The 26,594-nt window shown below is 44.2% G+C and overlaps 1 protein-coding gene across 1 annotated transcript in view; it reads left to right on the plus strand.

Moving 5' to 3' along the window:
- Window positions 1-26,594, plus strand: part of LOC124789663 — a 234,960-nt gene that overhangs the window by 176,473 nt on the left and 31,893 nt on the right. The gene's annotated exons all lie outside the window — the stretch shown is intronic.

Raw genomic sequence — 26,594 nt, forward strand, 5'->3', positions numbered from 1 at the left:
AAAGATTGTACGGAACAAAATTCCCCTGAGAGAATATCAAAAATGTCTTTCTGTTGAAGGTATTGGTCCACGATGTGGGAACTGTGTGTTGTCAGTTTGAACAAATACTGTGAATGTGTCTTGATTGTCCTTCAGTCTTGGTTCTATTATCAACCGCAACATCGGAACTGCCTCTTTGGTGTCTTCACCTTTGCTACGCCAAACTAATCGTCATATAACGTATCCTCCATATACTTCTTCATTCTTCTCCATGTTGTCAGCAACTTGACTGATAGAGCTGTTAAGCTGATTGCGCAATAATTCTCGCACTAGTCGGCTCTTCCTCTCTTCGGAATCGTATGGACGATATTTTTCCGAAAGGCTGTCGGTACATCGCCAGTCTCATACCTTCTACACACCATCGTCAATAGTCGTTTGTCGGCACTTTCGTCATTGATTTTTGAGATTCCGATCAGCCTCATCTGACTTTAAGTCGTCCAAAGATCTTTTAAATTATGATTCTAACGCTGGCTTTCCTCTCTCTTCCCTGTCGATTCCTCTTTCTTCTTCCATTACGTCATCAGATAATTCCCCCCTCCCCCTCCTCCCCAGAAGCTTTCAATATATTTTTTCCACCTATCCTCTGTCTCTTCTGCATTTAACAGTGGAATTCACAATCTACTTTTAATATTACCACCCTTACTTTTAATTCCACGGAAGGTTGTTTTGACATACCTGTGTATTGAGTTAGTCCTTCCGGCAAGGATTTGTTTTTCGATTTCTTCGCATTTTTCATGCAGCCGTTTACACCTTAGCTTCACTGAGCTCCCTGTTTATTTCATTCCTAAGTGACGTGTATTTCTGTATTCCCGGATTTCTCTGAACTTTTTTGTACTTCCTTCTTTCCTCGATTAACTGAACTATTGCCTCCATTACCCGTGCTTTCCTGATAAGTACTGTCCTCGTACCTATGTGTTCCTTTCCAACTGTGGTTGCCTTTTTTAGAGATGTCCATTTCTATTCAACTGAATTGCCACTGAGTTGTCCATTATCACAGTATCTACAGTCTCAGACAATTTCAAGCGTGTCTCTTCATTCCTTAGTATTTCAGTATTCCTCTTTTCAGCTCATTGATTCTTGTTGACTAGTTTCTTATACTTCAGCCTGCTTTTCATTATTACATAATTTTGATCTGAGGCTATATCTGCTCCTGAGTACGTCTTACAATCCAGTACCTGATTTCAGAATCTCTACCTGGCCGTGATGTAATGTAGCTGGAATATTCCGAAATGTCCCGGCCTTTCCAAATCTAACTTCTCCTCCTGTAATTCTTGAGCAGAGAATTTACTGAAATTTATTGATGAAATCAAGCAGTCTTTGTCCTCTCTCGTTCTTCTGCCAAGCCCATATTCTCCCTTTACACCTTTTTCGGCACCTTCCCCTCTAACCGCATTAGAATCCCCCATGACTATTAGAAAATCATCCTCCTTTACGTACTCAGGTACCCGTTCAGTACTCACATGTAGTTTCTTTATCTCTTCGTCTTCTGCTTGCAACGTTGGCATGTATAGGCCCATCTGAATTATTGTTGCTGCCGATTATGATGAGAACAACTATACCACTGAACTGCTTACAGTAAGTCACTCTGAGTCCTATCTTCGTACCGATAACGAATGCTACTTCCGTAATACCATTATCTGCTGATGTTGATATTACCTTATATTCGTATTTTCATTTCACTTCATTAACCAACAGTATGTCTAGATTGAGCCTTAGAATTTCCCTTTCAGGTTTTGTAGCTTCCTAATAACATTAGAAGTTCTGACATTCCACACTTCAACTCGTAGAAAGTCACCCTTCGTCAGTTAATCAGTCTTTTTGTCAAGGTAATTTCCTGCTTGGCAGTCCACTCCCGAAGATCGGGACGGGGGACTAGTCTTGAATCTTTCGCCAACTTAGAGATTATCGTGATACTTTGAATACAGGCCACAAGCAACCATTACAGAGAGAAAAGAAATTTTGTGAGAGGCGTTAAGGTAGCTGACATAAACTTATTTTAGTGGAGTATATGAAATTTAAGTGCTTATGTAGCAGTATTTTTGATAATCAACACAGATGTAGAAATAATGTTAGTTATACCAATTACGTAATTTTTGGGAAGCGTGTGCACGTGTGAGATTAAATTTACTTACACAAAATTTCTTTTCTGACGAGGCAGAATTTTTGGTGACGAAACTGAGTGAAATATTCTGTGCTGACTCGTGCATTTATGCAACCTGCGTATGTGGTGCCACGTGTACGGTCCTGAGCACCGTGGTGCGCTGGCAACAGGGTTCAAGATCGGTGAAAATGTTCCAAATTTGGCACAGCCATTCTGCTGGAGTATTTACTCTAGTGAACTATCTGTGGGTGTGGGAAATACAATTAAATTACCTGTTTTTGATGCATAATTGATTCTAATACTTTTAGTACGAACATAAAAGTAATGGAGTCATTTCCTGAAACATCCTATCTTAGCGAAATATAGTACTGGACACTACTGAGCAAAACACAAACACGCAGGTTTGAGGGTAAACGTAGTATGTAATTCCTAATTAGTAACCACCAGCATGTACTTATATCACTCATTACCGCCATAAACCATTATCAAACAACAGTTGATAAAAACATTCATTTTTTAGCGCTTCACACTCTTGCAATTTTGAAATGCATCCCTTACTTTGGAATCATATGTTGTTAAAAATCCGTATAAGTCTCTATTCACTCGTTGATGTTTTTCTGATCCTGACGTAGTTTCGAGGAGCATCTTACAAAGGTAGTCAATTTAGCAGCCTGGTTTTTCGAGCCGAAATCACTGTCAGCACAAATATTGTATCATTGTGTAGGTTACGTCAACGCTTCGGCCACCTGTGATGATATGGACAAGTACACGACTCCACTATGGTGAAGTCTATTTATAATATTGAAGGAAACGTTGGAACTAGTTCACATGGTTCACATGGCTCTAAGAACTATCGGACTTAACATCTGAGGTCATCAGTCCCCTAGACTTAGAACTACTTAAACCTAACTAAGGACATCACACACATCCATGTCCAAAAGCAGGATTCGAACCAGCGACAATAGCAGCAGCGCAGTTCCGGACTGAAGCGCCAAGAACCGCTCGGTCACAGCGGCCGGTTTGGAACCAGTACATAGTACTATCCTGATGACGGTCACCAATCATAGGCGACGACTCTTTGATGCAGCACGTCCTTAGTTTGCCGTCCCGGTAGATGCCACATGTAAATGGATCGAAACTTAGGTAAAAGTATCTATGACCATCTTCATAAGGGCAATATTTTGCACTAGTAGAGCATTAGTTCAAATGGTTCAAATGGCTCTGAGCACTATGGGACTTAACATCTGAGGTCATCAGTCCCCTAGAACTTAGAACTACTTAAACCTAAGTAACCTAAGGACATCACACACATCCATGCCCGAGGCAGGATTCGAACCTGCGACCGTAGTGGTCGCACGGTTCCAGACTGTAACGCCTAGAACCGCTCGGCCACCCCGGCCGGAAAGGTCACTTCCTACAGGGACAACACATAAGGGGGCGTATAAATAGTTGCTCTGACGAACGTGTTCCTGGAATTTATGAATTCAGGGGGCACTGAAAACGATAAACTTCTGAGTTGGAAATGTCACCTTAAAGATATCGTACAGAGAACTTAACAAGGAAATAACACGCCAATACGTCTACCTATGGTCGAACGAGGGTGAAGCTTCTGCACCCAGTTTACAGGAAATACTCTCGTGGTGAAACTATTGAAAATAGAAAGGAAGATTTTAAAACTGATGTACTCTTTCACAAGGCCAGCAGTTAACCATAGTGTCTTGCGAACGTAGAGACTTGAACCCAGTGTTGAGTCAAAGCCAGACATTGCGCTTATGGAGCAAGAATCCAAAATAACACATTCATTGTAACTGAGGAAGGTACAATCTATTATGGGAATGCATAATCGAACTGAACGCAAACTATTAAACTACGTAAGAAAACGGCAACAGATTAGAACATTCACGGATATCAACCGATACAGCACCTAATAAAAGGATTCTTCAACAATTAGACCAGAAACAGTTCGACGACACATATTAAGATTGTATTTTGACTTACTTAGGTCTAGGGAATTTTGACTGAGTGATAGGTGAATGCCGGGTGGATAACTATCCCCCTAAAACTGATCACACGTGAGGCGTTGACATAAAATTAAAAAAAAAAAAAAATGTCAGTATTAAAAAAAACCACATCGTTCACTAATGGCTAAATAAAAAAAAAAAATACTGTATCAGCAACACCGAAAACATTAGATCAAGCCCGCGAGTTGTAATTTTTCCCGCTTTTCCGCTCCCCTCCTGTTCAAAAAATAGTTAAAATGGCTCTAAGCACTATGGTACTTAACATCTGAGGTCATCAGTCCGCGAGACTTAGAACTACTTAAACCTAACTAACCTAAGGAGACCACACACAGCCATGCCTGAGGCAGGATTCGAAACTGCGATCGTAGCAGCAGCGCGGTTCTGGGCTGAAGCGCCTAGAACCGCTCGGCCACAGCGGCCGGCTTCCCTCCTGTTCCGGAGAAACATAGTGTCAGGGCAAATATTCGAAGTACTTTTGGTTCAGCACCTCAAGTGGTTCCTACAAGTTTGCAGACGATTTTTGTCTGTGCAGACACTTCGTCCTTTACTTCTTCGTAAAGAGCTTTGAAACGGTCTATCTTTACTCTAAGGTATTTGGGAGTATTATAGTGGAATAGCTAATATCTTCTCCAAGTGATGTTCAGTTCAGATTTAGCTTCCCCATTTTTTAGCAAAAACTAGTGCTATCCCAGGATTTAACTTTAAATGATTATCAATGTAGTGACTGGCCAGGTCTTCGAGATCTCTTATCAGCTTTATCTTCACCTCCACAGAAGTCTTACCTTTGAGAGCTATTGCTGTATCATTTGCATAAATAACTGTTTCACTTCCCGATGCTACTCTACAGCAGATTCAATATGCGAGTCGCTGAGAGAGGCTTGTGTATACGTAGAGCATTGTAGCATACTCATTAATTCCTTGCTTAATACTTAATACTAATTTTCAAACTTGGTAAGTAGATTTTCGCGACATAATTGGCGTCGCTCTTCAAACGTCTTCCACTTTATGTTTTTCAGATTTCTTTGATGCTCTGCCGTGAATCAAACAAATCTGTGATCATCTGTTCACCACTTTTTTGTGAATGTTTAACGTCACCTGATGATTGTATTTCTTATGTATCAAAGATACAATATTCTAGAATAGATCTAACGAGTTTTATAAGGAATTTCCTTTGTAGGATGATTATATTTTCTCAGTATCCTGCCAATGAACAAGAGTGCACCAGCTGCTTTATCTACGAACGATGCTGCGTAATCTATTCAGTTTGTATCCCCACAAATTGTTGCACACAGGAAATTTAGTGAGTTGACTTACTGCAGGTGACACGTATTATAATAGTGTAGTTTATACATTTGTTAAGTTCAAAAGTTTCCAGTTCTGTCTATTTACAGCAAGCTCCCAATGTATATAATACTTTGAAATGTATCAAGCTGACATATGATTTTTCAGATAGTTCCCGGTGGATATAATTGAACTGCAGCTTCTCAGGGAGGTTCAGTGTGGTGAAACTTGATAGATATTCTATTGCATTAACACGAAAGCGATTTACGCTGAAAAAAAAAGTTCCAATTTTGACCACCAGTCTTTCTCAATTGTTTAATCTTTCCTGCCCACGTACCGTTCCTAATCCATTACATATGGAAACATTTCTACACTCCTGGAAATTGAAATAAGAACACCGTGAATTCATTGTCCCAGGAAGGGGAAACTTTATTGACACATTCCTGGGGTCAGATACATCACATGATCACACTGACAGAACCACAGGCACATAGACACAGGCAACAGAGCATGCACAATGTCGGCACTAGTACAGTGTATATCCACCTTTCGCAGCAATGCAGGCTGCTATTCTCCCATGGAGACGATCGTAGAGATGCTGGATGTAGTCCTGTGGAACGGCTTGCCATGCCATTTCCACCTGGCGCCTCAGTTGGACCAGCGTTCGTGCTGGACGTGCAGACCGCGTGAGACGACGCTTCATCCAGTCCCAAACATGCTCAATGGGGGACAGATCCGGAGATCTTGCTGGCCAGGGTAGTTGACTTACACCTTCTAGAGCACGTTGGGCGGCACGGGATACATGCGGACGTGCATTGTCCTGTTGGAAAAGCAAGTTCCCTTGCCGGTCTAGGAATGGTAGAACAGTGGGTTCGATGACGGTTTGGATGTACCGTGCACTATTCAGAGTCGACTCGACGATCACCAGTGGTGTACGGCCAGTGTAGGAGATCGCTCCCCACACCATGATGCCGGGTGTTGGCCCTGTGTGCCTCGGTCGTATGCAGTCCTGATTGTGGTGCTCACCTGCACGGCGCCAAACACGCATACGACCATCATTGGCACCAAGGCAGAAGCGACTGTCATCGCTGAAGACGACACGTCTCCATTCGTCCCTCCATTCACGCCTGTCGCGACACCACTGGAGGCGGGCTGCACGATGTTGGGGCGTGAGTGGAAGACGGCCTAATGGTGTGCGGGACAGTAGCCCAGCTTCATGGAGACGGTTGCGAATGGTCCTCGCCGATACCCCAGGAGCAACAGTGTCCCTAATTTGCTGGGAAGTGGCGGTGCGGTCCCCTACGGCACTGCGTAGGATCCTACGGTCTTGGCGTGCATCCGTGCGTCGCTGCGGTCCGGTCCCAGGTCGACGGGCACGTGCACCTTCCGCCGACCACTGGCGACAACATCGATGTACTGTGGAGACCTCACGCCCCACGTGTTGAGCAATTCGGCGGTACGTCCACCCGGCGTTCTGCATGCCCACTATATGCCCTCGCTCAAAGACCGTCAACTGCACATACGGTTCACGTCCACGCTGTCGCGGCATGCTACCAGTGTTAAAGACTGCGATGGAGCTCCGTATGCCACGGCAAACTGGCTGACACTGACGACGGCGGTGCACAAATGCTGCGCAGCTAGCGCCATTCGACGGCCAACACCGCGGTTCCTGGTGTGTCCGCTGTGCCGTGCGTGTGATCATTGCTTGTACAGCCCTCTCGCAGTGTCCGGAGCAAGTATGGTGGGTCTGACACACCGGTGTCAATGTGTTCTTTTTTCCATTTCCAGGAGTGTATATATCTTGCATTCACCGGGCCAGATTTGCACCTAGTGGCCAAAATTGGAACAATTTTTTTTCAGCGTAGATCGGTTATGCTCTAACGCATTGGAAAGTCTACAAAGTTTCGCTGTCATACGATATTTACAGCTCGTACTGTACATCTGTGAGTAGCTGCAGTTTAATTATAATGATACATTACTACATCATATGGAAAACGTCCGAGATCGCTGTTCGTACTGTCTGCCAGGTCATCAGTACAGAACTTAAATGGTAAAGGTGCTATCACAACTCTCTTGGACACGCCTGAAGTTACTTATACATCTGTCGATATTTGGCCAATCAACATGTTGCACCCTCCCTACATCGAATCCTCAGTGGAATCACAAATTTCCTATTATTACCTTTGTTAACAACTTCTCTTTAGTAAACGTGAGTGGTTTAACAATGAACGCACGCAGGAGTTTACTGGTATCCAAATCTACACCGCTGGTCATTAGAACTGGAACACGAAGAAGGTAACATGCAACAAATTGGCATGATGTGTACTACTCGCATGGATACGTAAACGATTATCATTTCAGCGCAGCCTTAGAAAGTAGGAGAAGCGCCATCAACAGTATGTGTATAAGGAGAGTTAAATGAACAGATTACTCATTAAGAAAATGGCATTGGGGTTTTGTTAGTTTGTCAGAAGATGACATTATAGCTCGTGTAATAAGGAGAAGCGTTGCCTAGCACGTGCGGGAAGTCGATAGCAGCAGCATCGAGGTCTCGAGACTGCTCTTACCGTTCCACGAGAATGTCGCGTTGGTTTGGATCCCAAGACTATTATGCGAATATGTAATTAAATGATGCACGACCAGCAGGACCAGCGGCCGGCATGACGGACACATCGCTTGCTCGGCCGTGCAAGATCGCGCAGCCGTTTCATTTGCGTTGAAACACGGAATGGGCTTGCTTACGGAAAGAGAAGCGTGCACGCGGACAGTGGATAAGCTATATTAACAAGATCAGCCGAAATTTTTGCGAAGAACCTAACGGTGTTCCCAAAGGGTAGGGTAAACACAGTTTGTGGTGGTGTGTTTGCTCCTATTAGAAGTGGTTTACCTCGTAGCGAAATTGAAGCAGATAATTCCCGTGAGTTAGTATGGGCAGAGGTCATTGTCGGCAGCCTAAATAAAATAATAAATGGATCCTTTTACCGACCTCCCAATTCATACTATACGATTTCTGAAATGTTCAGAGAAAACTTGTGTTTGATTTCAAACACGTACCCGACTCATACAATTATAGCCTCGATATGTTGTCGAAAATACATGTCATCAGTTGTTTAGGTCTACCAACAGTTATTTTGCCACAATTCGAAGTGGTCGACAGTTTCTTCGGAATGCTGAACACTTCGCTCTTTTGTTGGGCTAATCCACAAAATTTTGGTTCTTGTGTCCACTTATAGCCCATAGTTCTCTTCAAGCTGTCTTCGAGTCGAAACCTCGCAATTCTTTGGTGATTTTCCATAAAGGTGACCTAGATTTTAAGTCTGTAGGTCTAAGATCTTGGTGTAAGGGAGTTCTGCGTTTTATAGTATTTTACATACGTTTTGTGGCTAACGGTGGTCACTTAATTCTAGAGCGCTCTGCTTTTGCCAGGAGGGGTAACAGACACATAGGGTGACCCAAGGTGTTCTAGAGATTATCCGCATTGTATCCTTCAATCGGACGTCCATTTTAGCTATGGGTGCACATCTCATTCAGACTGATGAATAATATTCAGCCTCCCTATAAATTGGGACCATTGCTGAAGTCGTCATTGTGATTTCCCCACAACCCCACGTAACTCCAGCCATTTTTGACATGGTAACGTTGCGAGAATTGTATAAGGATCATCTCACAGATGTGGGCAATACGTTGGAGTGAAATTTAGTTTCACTCCAAAAGTATTTCGGCTTATCGTCATGCCTAATGAATTTTCTGTTTGTATCTGTACTACGAGGGGCGTTCAGTATGTAAGGCAACTGATGTTTTTCTGAAAGCAGGTTGGTTTTATTCCCCACTTTTTTTTTATTACAAAACCCTGATTTTCACCATAATCTCCATTCAGTGTGACGGCTGACGGCACCTTATTGGGAGGGCCGATATACCCGCATGGTACCACTCGACTGGTTGATGTCAGAGCCAAAGTCTTGTTGCATCAATAACCTCCCCATCATGCACGTACTGCTTCGCGTGACGAGCATCCTTCAATGGGGCACATAATGGAAGTCGGAAGGTGTGACATCCGGCCTGTAGGGTGTATGAGGAAGAACAGTCTCATGAAATTTTATGAGGAATGTCCCTCGAAAAGTGTCACGATCAGCCTCGTAACGGTCAAACATTCCATACAGATAGTCCTTTGTTGATCTTCATGGTCTTCTGTTAGTTGGCGAGAAACCCAGCAGGCACACACTGTTGAGGACCAGAACTACTGTCACAAAAACTAGGAAAGACATGCAGTTGAGCAGCGAGGTGTTTGATTGTAATCCGTCGATCACCTCGAATGAGACTGTTCGTACGTTCCAACATGTGCAGGAGTCACAGCTGTGTGCGGTCCGCCGGTTTGTGGGAGGTCGGATAGGTTTGCGCGACCTTGTAATGATGATGACAAATACCACGCCCACCGAGTTACCATGCTTTTGTTCACTACCGGGTGTCCGTAGACACTCTGCGAGCGTCTATGAATATCTGGGATGCTCTGGTTTTACGCGAGAAGAAATTAAATGACAGCTCTCTGCTCGTAACGCGCCCCCGTTATTGATACCATTTTGAAGGCTACGTGTAGCACCGCTACGTATTGGAACTTCATGAGAATATAGAGTCTGAAGGGAAAATATTCCATGATCTCCCACAGCAAATTCCGCATTTTTCCAGTCGAAATTAGCCTAGAAAGAAAGAGTGTTACATTACTTGCTGAGTGTCTCTCGTACTATTCGGAGATGAAGAGGCTTGCCCAGGATAGACTTCCGTGGAGGTCTGATTCAAACCAGTCTTCTGACTGAATACCACAAAAACGACAACAACATTTATATTTTTTTAGGTGCATTACCGTGCTGGTCAGTTTGATAGGATTGTAGGTGTTGAATACTTCCCGATCTACCTTCAATATTTTGTCTAGCTCATAAATATTTTTGCCATTTATATGATGGCCAAGTCGTCTGCGGATGCATATTTACGTGAACTGGTGTCTGTGGTTGAGCCATGTACAGACTGAAAAGAAGTACCCTGAGGCAGGCCGTCATTCCGAAACATGCTCTTGGCTGTTGGTGCCGTGAAGTGAAATCTTGATTTTCCTATCCTTGAACCTAATAATTTTTTACTAAAGTGGATGTTTGCGTTTGATAACTCTAGTTATCTTCAATAGCAGCCCCTTGAACCAAACTATGACTGATGAATTCACTGTCTTCAAGCTGCAACAAACGACATATCCTTATCAGTCATCCTAGCTCGACTCCAAGCCCATTAGGGCTAGAGCCATTGTTGCTGACAGAAATATCAGCTTTGTATACGAAATTTTGCACCCTGTACAGTCCGGAATTATCTTGCAATTAAATCACGCATTCTTCTCGCTATACTGTGTAGGGACAATAAGAAAATTTTCGGTACCTAGTATCTTCCCTGTCGTTGCATTTTAATGCCCAACAGTGAACATAAGATACGACCGAGAAGTCGAGAGCGTTACGCGCCGCTTCCAGGATTCGGGGAGACAGGGCCTGCTCCTGGTGAGATCGCCTCGTGGACTAACGACTCAGACTGCTGGGGCAGGCAACGTGGATGCCGTTATTAGTCGGTTTCCTGCATCCGACAAGATAAATACTGGGCTGGTACCCACGTTCCGCCTGATATACGAGCAACGTAAACATTTATAAAACGTTCTCACATTTGAACATCGGTTTAAACAGCATTTAACAAGGAGTGCCGCTAAGTTGAGGTCAACAGATTACATTGTTCAAAACAGATGTGGCACAACACTGGATTTTGCGGCTACGACCTTAAGATCATCTGCCCTTGGCCTTGTCTGCACAGGGGCAGATATAGCGGCCCTGTCTGGATAAACAGCAGTCACACAGTGCTGGCTGATACGCAACATTATCAAACAATGTGGATCAATACCGGCACAATCAAGTGCTCTCCAGTAATGGCTACCTGCCCTAACCCGCATCCCACTTTCTAAACTGAGGAGAAAGAACATTTTCCTGAGGGAATATAGGAAAATCTGCAACAACCAGTAGCTGCAGATATATGCTATCCGAATCAACAGATTCTTCTGCAGATGTCGGCCACTTAGAACATCGAGCAACTTGGTGGACCATAGTTTCATGCTCCATGAAGCCTGGACGCAAGAATGGTATAATAACAATTTAACAGAGGTCGACAGATTTCTCCAAGCCAGCAGCAAACCAGGGGAGCTTGATATGCCCAAGAGGCCATAGAGTACACTCAACAGGATCCGGAATAACCGTGAGAGCTGTGGTGACTCGTTATACAGATGGGGGAAGACTACAACTGCTAAGTGCACGTGTAGATTTTTAAGACAAGCTGCCAGACACCCTGCTGAAGACTGTTCTCAAAATTCGTAACATGGAAATCCCAGGGACCTCTGGGACACTACAGTAGATGTGATTAAATACGCAAATAATAATATGTCTGGAAACTTGTAAATCATGTACATATTTAATTTGTATCTCTAAAGTGATGTTGATTGTCCTACGACAAAAAATAAAATAATAATGATAATAAGACGGCGATTACGATTGTTCCGTGTCTCCCGGCGTACTTGTTGATCGAACAGTCCATGGGTGTTCTGGAGGCCCATAGTGTCTAACGGGAGTATTAAAGTATTTCGCCTGCCAGACAAGTCGCCGTTGCCAGGTGCGCTGACGAACTGTGGACCCTCAGCAGCTCGATTGTCAGCGCACGTTGACGACGGCAACATGTCTGATCGCCAAAATATTGTGCCCTGTGCCCGTTCTGAAAAAAAGAAGGAAGAAACCGTTTGTTTTACAATACTATCTAAGTTTCGTTACCCATTTGCGTAGCCCAAATGTTCCGTAATCACTTAGTACACAAAATTACGAATACTCTATGGAAAATGAACTCAAAGCACCGAGATGGGGAATGTGTGACTTTCTTTAACCCTTTCTTCAACCAAACGAATCAGATCTGCGCTCACAATACTCGTCCGTCGGCTTTCCTTTTTATCACGGACGTTGGACAGCCCATATATAGCACCATTCTCTTTGAGTACCTTCAATCGTTACGTTTGGCCTATAAACTTCACAAATTTCGCGCTCGATATCACCAGCTCTAGAGATTTTGCTATGGGAAACGCTATTACAGAACATAGCTCACAACTGACAGGGTTTGTGACTGCAGCACACATTTTGAAAGCAAGTGGCACGTAGAGAAGCAGAGACCTTGATTCTCCACTGCTCACAGCATAATGGTTGAAGGTGCATTGCACCGTAAGAGCGGCGCCTCTTTTTCTATTTATACGCAAGCTACACCAAAACGCAAGTTACTTTTTGAGTAGGCCGCGTGATTATAATAATAATAATGATAATAATAGCGAATATAATAGATTTACATCATGCATAAGCTATGTGGTATTCTTGCTGGGGAACTGGTGCACTCCAATTCAAATGTAAAATCGATTTTGTAAGTCGAAGAGTGTGTTATTTCAGCCGCCCCTCACATGGGGTACAGATGCTGATCAAACGCCACCTAATACGGGACCAGACAGATTTGTATTTTAATGCGTGGCTCTTGTGCTATTCCTAGAATCAGTGTTGCCTATTCCTCTGTGACGAAGATATTCGTCTCCGCTGACGTAGAGATTTTCACCATTTGCCCTGGCGAGGGCCCCTCACGAGGTACTACCACCTGGGACAGAGGAACCAAGGTTTCCTATAGAAGTGTTACTCCTCTCCCTTTTCTTTTCTCAACCGGTCTTGGTACCGACTACAGTGGAGTTTTTGACAGAAATCGAGAAACATCAGTGCCATAAAATCAAAAAAACATCAATGACATGGACAAAAGAAATTAATGGAGATCTGGGAGGGATGGAAATAATGGAACAAGAAATGTGAGAAAGAGAAAAAAGTTCAGAACAAAAGTACGGTACTGGCCATTAAAATTGCTACACAAATAAGATGACGTGCTGCATACGCGAAATTTCACCGACAGGAAAAAGGTGCTCTGATATGTAAATGATTAGCTTTTCAGAGCATTCACACAAGGTTGCTGACATGAGGGAAGTTTCCAAGCGATTTCTCATACACAAATAGCAGTTGGCCGGCGTTCCCTGGTGAAACGTTGCTGTGATGCCTCGTGTAAGGAGGAGAAATGCGTACCATCACGTTTCCGACTTCGATAAAGGTCGGATTGTAGTCTATCGCGATTGCGGTTTATCGTATTGCGACATTGCTGCTCGGGTTAATCGAGATCCAATAACTGTTAGCAGAATATGGAGTCGATGGGTTCAGAAGGGTAATACGAAATGCCGTGCTGGATCCCAACGGCCTCGTATCACTAGCAGTCGAGATGACAGGCATCTTATCCGCATGCCTGTAACGGATCGTGCAGCCACGTCTCGATCCCTGAGTCAACAGATGGGGACGTTTGCAAGACAACAACCATCTGCACCAACAGTTCGACGACGTTTACAGCAGCATGGACTATTAGCTCGGAGACCATGGCTGCGGTTACCCTTGACGCTCCATCACGGACAGGGGCGCCTACGATGGTGTACTCAACGACGATACATTTCAGATGTGTTACGACCGTGGCTCTACCCTTCATTCGATCCCTGCGAAACCCTACATTTCAGTAGGATAATGCACGACCGCATGTTGCAGGTCCTGTACGGGTCTTCATGGATACAGAAAATGTTCGACTGCTACCCTGGCCAGCACATTCTCCAGATGTCTCACCAATTGAAGACGTTTGGTCAAAGGTGGCCGAGCAACTGGCTCGTCACAATACCCCAGTCACTACTATTGACGAACTGTGGTATCGTGTTGAAGCTGCATGGGCAGCTGTACCTGTACACGCCATCCAAGCTCTGTTTGACTCAATGCCTAGGCGTATCAAGGTCATTATTACGGCCAGAGGTGGTTGTTGTGGATACTGACTTCTCAGGATTTATGCACCCAAATTGAGTGAAAAGGTAATCACATGTCAGTTCTAGTATAACATATTTGTCCAATGAATACCCGTTTATCATCTGCATTTATTCTTGGTGTAGCAAATTTAATGGCCAGTAGTGCAAAAAGTTTCCAAGGTTTCGAGGAGAAAACAAAGGAAAAGACACGTTCAGTAAGGACAGAAGAAAGATGAGAAGAACATAGGGAAAGAATGAAACACTAGTGGAATGAAAGAAAGAAAGAAAGCAGAAAAGAAAGAAGACATTAGCAGAACAAAAACAGTAATAGGTTTATTCTAGATGCAGGCCGATCGAATATACAGATTTTTGTTCCGAGTGAAGCAAGAGCATGGAACCACCATCTTATCTCTAACATTGCTTCAGCTCATATTATAACGACGACCCCGTGGATAAACGGGAAAAGGTAAGAAGTGTATTTATAGACAAGGTTGAGGAGACGTGCTCTAGCCTGGCCGCGCTTTGGGATGGGCACCGCTGCTGAGTCCTGGGGAAGACGGGCCGGCTAGCTCCGCGGCCGGAGCCACCCCCACCCTGCGGCTAATGCCCGCCCCCTCCCCGCAGCCCGTCTCCTTGACCCACAGCTACGCGATTCGTCCGCAGCGCCGGGAACGGCGGCAGAAAAACCTGCCGTCCAGCCGCGGCCCAGATGCGGCGCGCAGCTTGAAATAAGGCGGCGCCAGTCTCACGCAGGAGCGCGCCGTCTCAGCAAGCAGCCTCCTCCAGCCGAGCGACGCCACTCCAGCAAGTAAGTAGCCGGCGGCCGCTCGGGGGCTGGAGCTGCGGCGGCAGGTACTCTGTTTACTGGCCCCCCAACCACTCACTGACCACCGCGAAACCTTACAGGCTACTTCGGAAATACGATCGCGGCGACTCTTAACCGTGTAACTTCATGACAACTGTAAGGTATAGTTTTTTTTCTATTTAATAATAGCAAGTGTGTTAGTACTTGCCCTGTTCTTGTTGTATGTTAGTGACTTAACAGGCAATATTAATAGTAACCTCCTATTATTACTGTGACTTAAGTGTTAGACACATCGAAATCCCTTGATACGAAACAAAAGGATGGATTTATGTCATTATTTTATTCTACCTTTAATATCAGGGATTAACACATTTCACAGTTTTCGGACTGGAGGTCAGGTTTCAGTGAGAGTTATTTTTCCTTCACTTTCTTTTTCCCTTAATTCTCACTAAATGTCTAAGTTACTATATGGCCCACATAATTTTGGGCAAGTATTTCTTCGACAAATACCAAAACCCAATTGACCGATAGAAACTTTTATCTGGAAAGGTACCACAGGAGGATATACTATCCATTCTGTAATTTTTTCATAAGTTTACTTCAGTATTTCAGTTGTTATGTACAATGCGTGTAGCCCTTCCGAATGGAATATAATAACAAAACGTGCCCAACTTTCCTACAAAAATTTAAAGATGGGAGCACCTAATAAGATTCTTTGTATTCGAAAATTGAAACATTTTAAGGTAAACGAGTATGTGCCATTTATGGTAAGAATGAATGCATCAACTGTTCCCATTGCATGTACCACCCCCAAATGCCTCGCCTACTCCCCATTGATTAGATGGTATATTGTAATCCGATAGGAATTATGTTTTATAATGTAGCAAGGATTCCTGTAATGAATGTAATTATGTTGTCAGTGTTTCACATGCTTAGCTCATTTCCATAACTTATTTACTTAAAATACTATACCTACTTCAATACAATACTTACTTAGAACGCAATACTGAAAGCTTTCCATAAAAAGCTTCATTTCTGAAGGATTAAAGGAGGATATTGTAGTGGTGTGGATATTTTCCATTGTCTTATAGTCAATGTTAATGCCGAAATGGTTGACAAGAATTCGTTAGTCAGGAAACAGATATTTTAATCAGCCATTAAGCAGTCGGTAATCATGAGCAATTTCTTGCTGGCAGAAAGTAGCGTACTTTTCCACTAATTGTCATAATCGTCAATGATAGGCTCTTTCATCCGACTTCTAGTGATTCTGTGACGCCTGTGGTATTCTGTTTGCGACGCGCAATATTTCACTGAAATGTGCAGCTCAGCAATACATTTAAGTGATTTGGTTTTGCAGGCACCATGAAATTACAATGCCAGACGTTATACATCCTATACTTTTTTTGCATTAAAAAAGTAAACTTGTTGTTTTCATCGTACCAAACCACTTATTAAAAAAATTTCAACTCATCGGATCTTAGACTAGCCTATATGTCAAGTAAATGGACTGTGGCCTATAAAAGACCCATGTCTTACGTTTCTGTTCCCCTTGGAATTAATATCCGGAATTCTTTTCAGAAGAAACCGTTCATGTAACCTCATGAAGCTGAACGCACACGATTACACTCCATTTCGCCGTGGAACGTATTAAACATGAAAAGTCGATACTGATAGCTCCGAATTATAAAATAAAGTAGTTACACTTTAAAATCTTAGACGCTATGAGAGTATCTTGTAGGTAGTAATATGTATGATTGTGTATTTCAGCAAAAGAAAGAAGGTTAGAATGAAATGACCTCTCGACATCACTAAAGGTTCAAGCCTGGCTCAGTTCGAGAAGTTTCGTACAGTAGATCGATAATGGCTTTGTCGAAGAGTCGTCCCACCAATCAACTACAATCATTTAAATAAACAACAGAAACGCGACACATAAATTTAAATTTGCCGAAAAAGTGTTAAAAGCCGCTTTCTTCAAATAAAGATTCGTGCTAATCGGTTGCCACATCTCTGGACGAAAGTGAAGTGGCTTAGGCAGACCACGCGGAACAAAAATTTTGATAAATACTGCTGGAGAAGGATTAGAACATTAGTCCCCAGATGAAGATCCCATTGTCTTAAACGGCCGGTACGTCCTTGGAAGAACCTAAAATAATTTTGGAAAACCACAAGCAACTTGAATCAGGATGGCCGGGCGGGGATGTGAAACCCCCCTTCCTCCACGTTATGAGTCCGCTCCCCTAGCCAATGCAACAACTCGCTGCGAAGGAAGAGTAGCATACTTGAGTACTTAACGACTGTGTTTCACGGTTACCGCTCAGAGGCTTTGAACGGCGGAAATAAGTAAGGAATCGAACTGATACTGCGAAGAAACGCTTGGTCGTTCGTATTTCCCGAGGGCGAAAGCCCCCACTGGCAGAACTCGGCCGGTTGCTTTCGAACTAGTCCCGAGAAACCCGCAACGAGGTTATTAAGTGGCAAAATTGTGCAACGGAGAACGGCGGAGGTGGGCGCGGGCGACCGATGAAAGTGGTTTGTCCAGACGAACCGGCTGGACCACGGCGCTGCGCAGCGCCGGCGAAAGCAGCAGCCGAGCCGCGAGTGCAAACCGCACGCGAGCAGGCGCTGCCGAGGCGAGGAGCAGTCCACGGGGGAAACGCTTCCTCCGCGCGGCCAAGGACCTCCGCAGTCCCGCACCGCGACCTGGCGGTGCTTCCGGAAAAGCGTGTTGCAGAAGTAAGACTGCGTCGTTCCAGGTAACTAGCAGCGTAAGGGGCGCATGAGGGCCAGTGCGTCGACCAGTGACACAAAATGCGCCACCTGATTCTATCAGAGAGGTGGTAGTGTGTTAGTCCTGCAAAAAATTCTCGCAGTCACACTGGTTGTTCTCTGTGGTGTGATAAACTACAGCTAGCTCTCACTATTTTTTGGGGGGGAGGGGGTCAAAATAATGGTTAAAATGGCTCTGAGCACTATGGGACTCAACTGCTGAGGTCATAAGTCCCCTAGAACTTAGAACTACTTAAACCTAACTAACCTAAGGATATCACACACATCCATGCCCGCGGCAGGATTCGAACCTGCGACCGTAGCGGTCGCGCAGTTCCAGACTGTAGCGCCTAGAACCGCTCGGCCACTCAGGCCGGCTTTTGGGGTCGTGATCGCAGTATAAAAAATCAGTCAGACAACCGGTTTCAGTTGTTGAACAACTATCTAAGACATAAGAAAAGTCAACGGAAGAATCATCAATAACATAAAATCACACAGCTGAAAGCTCAAGATGTAAAAAGGTTAAAAATTTTCGGGGATTAAAAATGACACAGGATAACGTACCACACCAGTGTTGTTCACTGAGGTGACAAAAGTAGTGCGATACTTCTTAATATCGTTTTGGACCTCCTTCTTCCCGGCATACTGCAGCAATTCGACGTGACATTTACTCAGCGGGTCGTTGGAGGCCGCAGCAGAAACAATCAGCCATGCTGCCTCAATAGCCGACCATAATTGCGGTGCAGGATTTTGTGCACGAACTAATCTCTATATTATGTCGCATAAACTTTTGATGGGATTCACGTCGGGCGAACTGGGTGGCCAAACCATTCGCTCAAAATGTCCTGAATGTAATTCCAACCAACCGCGATCAATTGCGGCCCGGTGGCGTGGTGCATTATCCATAAAAATTCCATCGTTGTTTGGGAACGTGAAAATGGTGTCCAAGTATCCGAACTAACCATGTCTAGTCAAGGATCGGTTCAGTTGGACCAGAGGCCACAGTCCTTCCCATGTAAATATAGCCTACACCTTTATGCAGGCACCATCTGCTTGCACAGTGCCTAGTTGACAGCTTGACTCCATGGCTTCGTCGGATCAGCGCCATACTCGAACCCTGCCATGACCTCTTACCAACTGAAGTCGGGTTCACGTGATCGGGCCACGGTCTTCCAGTCGTCTAGGGTCCAACCGATGCGGTCACGAGACCAGGAGCGGCGGTGCAGTCAATGTTGTATTAGCAAAGGCACTCGCGTCGGTCGTCTGCTGTCATAGCCCATTAACGCCAAATTTCACCGCACTGCCCTAACGGATACATTACTCGTTCTTCCCACATTCATTTCTGCGGTTTTTCCATGCAGTACTTATCTATTAGCACTGACAACGCTACGTTAACGGTGCTGCTCTCGGTCGTTAAAAGAAGGCCATCGGCTACTGCAACGTGCGTGGTGAGATCGACACAATGGATCTCGGAATGTTGAATTTCCTTACGATTTCCGAAATGCAGTGTCCCATGCGTCTAGCATTCCACGTTCAGAGTCTGTCAGTTCCTGTCGTGCGGCCACAATCACGTCGGAAACGTTTTCATACAAATGACTTGAGTACAAAATACAGCTCCGCCAATGCCCTGCCATTTTATGCCTCATGCACGTGACACTACAGTCATCTATATTTGTGCACATTGCTATGCCATGACTTTTGTGAACACAGTGCAATATACACTGTGAGGAGCAGTAAGGATGGACTGCGGACAGGAAAATGCCAAAACGTGCCTGAAAGCGATGTCACCATGAAACGTAGCTACCACGAGACTGAACGCAGTGCAACCCTTTGCGCTATCTGCAAGTGCTTCCAAATCCAACAAATTCGAGAAAGTCTTAAAGTTTTAAGTATCACCTAAAACAATAACGTTTTTGTAGGCACAGGTTTTCAGTCCTAGTAAACAATGAAATTCCCTCTCTGCAGTACCGTAGCGCGTCACCAGACGAGCCAAAAGAAAATGGCGCAGCCTACTGATAAAGTTGATTATCGTGCTGTAATTTGCGTTAGTTGCAGTGGCTGTCCAGATGCCTTCTGTATTGGCCTGACACAAATGCAACATTTCCGCAAGCGCCGAAGAAATAAATTACCGGAGGAAATTTCAGTTATTAGTTGGGTGTGCTATTTCGTGTTGACTCGTTTTACGGCGTTTTATATTCTCTTGGCGCCAGAACTTCAATGTGGTACACGTCTGCAAACATGTAACTGCAAATAAACAAAAAATTAACTGTAACACTTTATTTTATCGACGTTAAACTAGTCTCATATTGCAAGCGAAGAGGTGGACGATTATTATAAAATGACAAATGGGAAATAATCTTTTTACTTTTCCTTGATCTGGAAATGGTCGTTCAACGACTCCAATCTGTTCTTTATACAACGATGAAGACAAATAAATTAGTAGTGAATTACTACGGATCGCATATCTCCGTCACTGACTACGTCAAACGATAAAAATTTGGTTTGAGCTTTTGGGAAGCTAGTGAGTTCGTTAAATAACCAGACTCACGACCGGGTGTTTGATGCAGGATTTTCCACGACTTCGCAGTCTAGTGAAGCCTGAGTTATAAATCAGGGCTCTGTTAACGACATTCCGCTCTAGGCTGTCTGCAGACTGTTCTCGACACTGCCACTTGCTGAGCAGCTATGGGTCTTCCTCTGGCGAGTCGCGAGTGCCATCATGGCTGAATAACTGTCGGCCAGACCTGTTCTCTTTTTTTCATTTCATTTCATTTTATTTTGAAAAGTAAAAGTTAGGTTTTAATGTCGTATCAACATCGACATCAGCAGACTCAGAGCGAACACTCAGTTTGCGAAAATGTGGACAACGAAACCAGGTTCTTTCCGAACGAAACGCCTCGACATAAGCATTAACCCTATTACGGGGACATCAAATAACCTACGTCGGGGAGCGACAGGATGTGGTTTTTAACAGCGCTCGCCCAAATGACTTTTCTGGGTTTTTTAGGCTAACTGTTGACGAAACGTGTTGGATGCGTTGTAAGAAAAAAATTAGTTTGCAAATACAATCTTTCATTTAAGACAGAAAAGGAGAGGAGAAAAGCACGAGCAGAAGAAAGAACATGGAAAACTGAGGGGTCTAAAGGAAAGAATATCCTGATCATAAGTAAAGTAAACAGATAGGAATAGAAAATCGTTGAGAACAAACGGCTTTATATATGATGATGACCTAGTAACAGCACGAGAAGGAAGACTAGCAGTGACTTTCTGTCGCCTCGTGGGCTACTTCCGCTTGGTATGTTACAAGGCAGAGAGACCCTTCTTCTGATGCTTATTATATGAGCGAAAGGATTCGTATGCCCTGACAGCAGTTCGTAATGTAGCACTACTCATTCATCATTTCCCGCCGCTTTCCCTAGAGCAGTTTCGAACAAATTTATCTTGTAGTTCCTCTGCTGTCGTCACTCCGCCCAGCAACAAAAAAGCAGACTCGTAGAGAAGACATTCCCTGAGAAGATAACGTGAAAGAGGCGAACAATGAACTTCCTGGCACAGATACGCAGTTAATGCAACCACCGCCTTCTCAGCGTAGGGAGAGGTCTTTGTGATACAGAGAGTCTCAGTTCACAGAGGCTGCATTTTGCTTAAAGGACAGTGCTAGGTTGTTCTGTAGTTAATACAGTGGGTTGGCGCTATGGAGAAGCTAGGTTCAGATCCGTGTCAGACTGTTTTGATGTGGGCACTGAGTGAGTCCTGTAAACCACTTCGGACAAACGTCACGCTCACATCTTCAAGGTCTCTCGGTAAGTCATCGTCGTCTAATTTATTTAGCGAACAGTCTAGAATGGCCTCGTTGTCGACCACGCTATTATTTACGACGGCTTGCTGAAAAGTAGTGCCTTCGAATTTTATGCGAAAATTCTTAATGATTTTTAAATAAAACAACGTTACTAACATTCTGTGTCTTAATTCTTCAAGTCTACACAATTATTTCTCAATATAGGCACCCTAGCAACGAACCATATCTTCCAACGAGTGACCAGTTTGTTGACACCGCACTGCAGAATGTTAGAATTTGTTGACGGAGGCACAACGTCACCTCTGCTTGCACCGCTTCATCACTATCAAAATGAAATCCTCGAAAGTTCTCTTTAAGTTCTGGAAGTAGATGAAAATCGAATGGGACCAAGTGGGGGCTGTAGGGCGGATGATCGATGACAGTGGACCCAGGGCGACGCTCTGTTGCAGATGTCGCAGCGTACGTGTGTGGTCTGGCATTGTCATGCTGAAGGACACACTGTTTCATGTGTGGACAAATTTTCCGAATTGGAAATTCGCTTATGGTACGCCGTTTCTCATGCACGTTACTCACTGCGAAGCTACACTCTGCAATTCGGAGCAGTCCAGTGGCTGAGGGAGCCTAATAGGTAGACATAAAGAACAAAGATGTTGAATGTTATTGACGTTTGTGTTAATTAAAATTATTTAAGAGCTTTCTCACAAAAAATTCCGAGGCATTACTGTCCAGCACGTCGTCGTATTTCATACACTGACAAAAGGAACCCAGAAATTATGTTTCTCTTGAGTTTAATTGGGCAACGGCCTTGCCACAGTGGATACACCGATTCCCGTGAGATCACCGAACTTAAGCGCTGTCTGGCGGGGTCGGCACTTGGATGGGTGACCATCCAGGCCGCCATTCGCTGTTGCCATTTTTCGGGGTGCACTCAGCCCCGGGATGCCAATTGAGGAGCTACTCGACCGAATAGTAGCGGCTTCGGTCAGGAATTCCATCATAACGACCGGGACAGCGGTGTGCTGACCCCACGCCCCTCCTATTCACATCCACCACTTGAGGATGACCCGGCGGTCGGATGGTCCCGGTAGACCACTCGTGGCCTGAAGACGGGAGATCATAACCACGCTCTGAAGATAATTGAAATTCACTTTCAATTGTCCCTCCAACCCATATTCAGGAATAAATACAACGGTCACAGCAGCAATGACTGGAGATAAACACATGCAAAAGCTTGGTGAGTCTTTCAGAAGTGTGCTAAGGTATTATCATCTAATGATACAAAGATTTGTTTTCTCATTCCTTAGGACTTTATACAGAGAGATAGATCAGGATGCAGATTACTAGGAATTTGAGAAAAATCGAAAGCTTTTCAGATGTAGACAGAGATAATCACACTGTTGATGCATAACGACATTTCGTGCAAAAATATCGAAAATCACTCTTCGTCAACTTCCGGTTAAGAGACTTTTTTATATATAAATTTTCGAGGGACAGAGAGAGACGGAAAGCTTTTATCCGAGTCATCATAGTGATCAGTAGCCTTTTCGTCTTCGTAGCCGAATGGTCACCGCCACTGACTGGAACACAGTTACCGGCACTGCCAGGGATTTGTCCACAGCAGCAAGAGTTTAACGATGCGTACATCGCCTAATAATATCAACTGATGAGACACTTGTATAAGAACTAGCGGCTCTTACGTGTGGAAAGCCTGCAACGACCGGGATAGTGGTGTGATGACACCGTGGCCCTCCATACCGCAAACGCCTGACGCCACATGGTTGAGGACAACACTGCAGCCGCTCGACATCCCATGGATCATGGAGATTTTTTTTAGTTGTGGCCTACGTAAGGAACAGAGAGAATCTCCCGTCATCGTAAACATTCCGGTGCAGACTCAGTGGCCCAGAGGCTTCTATATTGTCGAGGACTTATTTAATGACCAGGTATGTCATATCAAAGAAATGGGATCCTAAATACTACTGGTTAACACCAACGAGACGAATAAAAGACTGAAGAGTACGTTATGCTTGCATGTGTGAAAGTTGCTTGTCCTGAGGAAGAACTGACGTGCAGTTGGCAAGAAAGGGAAAGCCGTAGATGGCGCTGTCGTAAGAGTCCGTATGAGCTGCGCGTATTGCACCACGGCGAGTTGCGCAACCGCTACCCCGCCCACCTGTTGCAGGACGACGCTGCTAACGCCGCCCCCGGCCTTCGCCCACTTAGCACCGAAGTCACCCATCTTTTCCGCTTTTCATAGTACTATTCTTCACATTAAACGCTATAAATAATAAGATTTACCTGGATGGTACTCAATGGTAACTTAATAATGGTGAACTGATATGGAAAGTGCTCTGTGTCTCTTGCTAAAGCCGGCCGCTGTGGCCGAGCGGTTCTAGGCGCTTCAGTCTGGAACCGCGCGAACGCTACGGTCGCATGTTCGAATACTGCCTCTGCCATGAATGTGTGTGATGTCATTAGGTTAGTTAGGTTTAAATAGTTCTAAGTTCTAGGGGACTGATGACCTGGGAAGTTGAGTCCCATAGAGCTCAGAGCCATTTGCACCATTTTGACGAAACTGAAATACCTATTTGAAATGCGTAAGAAGTTAAAAGACACGGAAAAGTGAGGTAGAACATGGGCAATAAACAGTACAATTATGCGGTCGACGAGTGGACCTATGTTTGCAAGAAGCTGGGGAGCCAATTTCGACTCAGCCTATCCTTTTTATGATATCTGTTGATTTTACTTCAGCATACTGTCCAAAATGTTACGTGAATAAATCCGGTTTCTGTCGCAGTATCGCCGGCTGGAGTGTCCGTGCGGTTCTAGGTGCTTCATTCCGGAACCGTGCGACTGCTACGGTCGCAGGTTCGAATCCTGCCTCGGGCATGGATGTGTGTGATGTCCTTAGGTTAGTTAGGTTTAAGTAGTTCTAAGTTCTAGGGGGCTGATGACCTCAGATGTTAAGTCCCATAGTGCTCAGAGCCATTTGAACCATTTGTCGCTGTATTGTTCTGATTACAAGGACCAAGTGGTTGACTTGATACACCTCCTACTCTCCCCCAATGTCATAAAGCTTCTCCTTCTGAGAAAATAAAGAACAGAGGTGGTGATAACTAAAGGCTGAGAGTGTATTTAAGGTTTACAAAACTAAAGGTAACTAGTTACATGATCCATGATTATAATTTTCAGCAACTAAAGGATATATTTCAGAGTAAAATTCAGTTGTCAGATTCAATATATTTTTATTTCGCTTTACCTGTTTAGACAAAATTAATTTGTCAATTTCAGAAGCCTACAAAGTTAGGGATATTACAAATCTTCAGGCTTTGGTTATACGCTTATGGAAAGCTAAACCTGCAGTAATTACGTTTATGTAATACACTTCTTATACTGGAAAGCTAAACCAACACTAAGTAAGCTACTGTAAATACACTTCTAATTGTGTGGGCTTCTGAAGATGAGAAATTAATTTGTTGAAACTGGTGAAACAAAATCAAAATACATTTACAATAGGCGACTGGATTCGTTCTGAAAACTAATGTACTCTCATGGCGCTTACACACTTTAACATGTACATTTGCACCGTAATAACTCTTACCCGTCATGGCCGTACATACAGTCCGCAGAGTGTGTTCTAGTGGTTAGCGCCGACGCCACTAGATCGCATAGTTCCAATTTCGATTCCAGGCCGAGTCGGAGATATTCTTCACTCGGGCAGTGGGTGCTTCTGTTGTCCGGATCTTCTCATCTCATCTTCATCACAAAGACTCACAAGTCCCCAAAGTGGCGTCAAGTAGAAGGAATTGTACCAAGCAGTCGAACAACCCCAGACAGTGTCTCTCAGCCAACAATGCTATACGAGTATTTTCATTTTTACGGTTCATTCACCATCAGAGATAGCCGAATACTCAATACACTCTCTGATCTGTGATAAGCTTTAGCTGTTTTAGGCAGTTGTAATCAGAATTGGTCCCTATGCAAACGTCCGTAAGAGCCTTTATTAAACCCGAGCTAAAAATTAAGGCGACTGTGTTGTCAAACAAGGAGCATCGACCAGTATCCACATATATTACAAAAATAGATGTACGTTTACATCTATGAATGTATGTTACACATCTCCTCCTGAACCATTGAACCAATTTCAACCAAACTTGGTACATGTGTCACGTATGGTCTGGAAAGAATCGCTGTGGGGGTAAGAACCACATACTGTACCTATCAAAGGGGTAGGGGGTGAAAAATAAATGTATCGGACTACAAGCAAATTACGAGACTTTATTCACACATTATTTGAGAATGAGAACAGTTCGTGACTTGCAACGAGCTTTACACATAATTTAAAACCTCTGAGAAACTTATTCTCGGTGAGGGAAGTTGGAGCAGATAGAAAAGGGGAAGGAGGAGAGATACACAGATAGGGAGAAGAGGAGGTGGACAAAGAGCGAGAGATGAAGAGATGGACAAAGAAAGGGGGAAGAGGAAATTGAGAGAAAGGGCGAATAGGTTGAGATGGACAGAGGAACGGAGGAGGAGGAGATGGACACGGAGAGAAGGAGATGGACAGAGAGAGGTGATGAGAGGAGTGATAGAGAGAAGGAGAGGAAGCGGTGGACGGAGTCATGGGGAGAAGGATAGAGGGAGGGAGGGGGAGAAGACAGAGTTCGAGGGATTGAGAAGATGAACTTAGTGTGGGAACAGGAAATGAATTTTCGTGACAGAGAGTGAGGTGGGGTGGGGGGGAAGGGGGGAGTAGATGGACACAGGGGGAAGAAGGAGTTGTACTAAAAGAATATTGGAAGAAATACGTATCCAGACAACGCCGGGTACTCAACTAATAGTATATAAACAATGTAAAGAATTAATATGGG

Source organism: Schistocerca piceifrons, chromosome 3 (assembly GCF_021461385.2).
Source record: "Schistocerca piceifrons isolate TAMUIC-IGC-003096 chromosome 3, iqSchPice1.1, whole genome shotgun sequence".
In the NCBI taxonomy this organism is placed as follows: Eukaryota; Metazoa; Arthropoda; class Insecta; order Orthoptera; family Acrididae; genus Schistocerca; species Schistocerca piceifrons.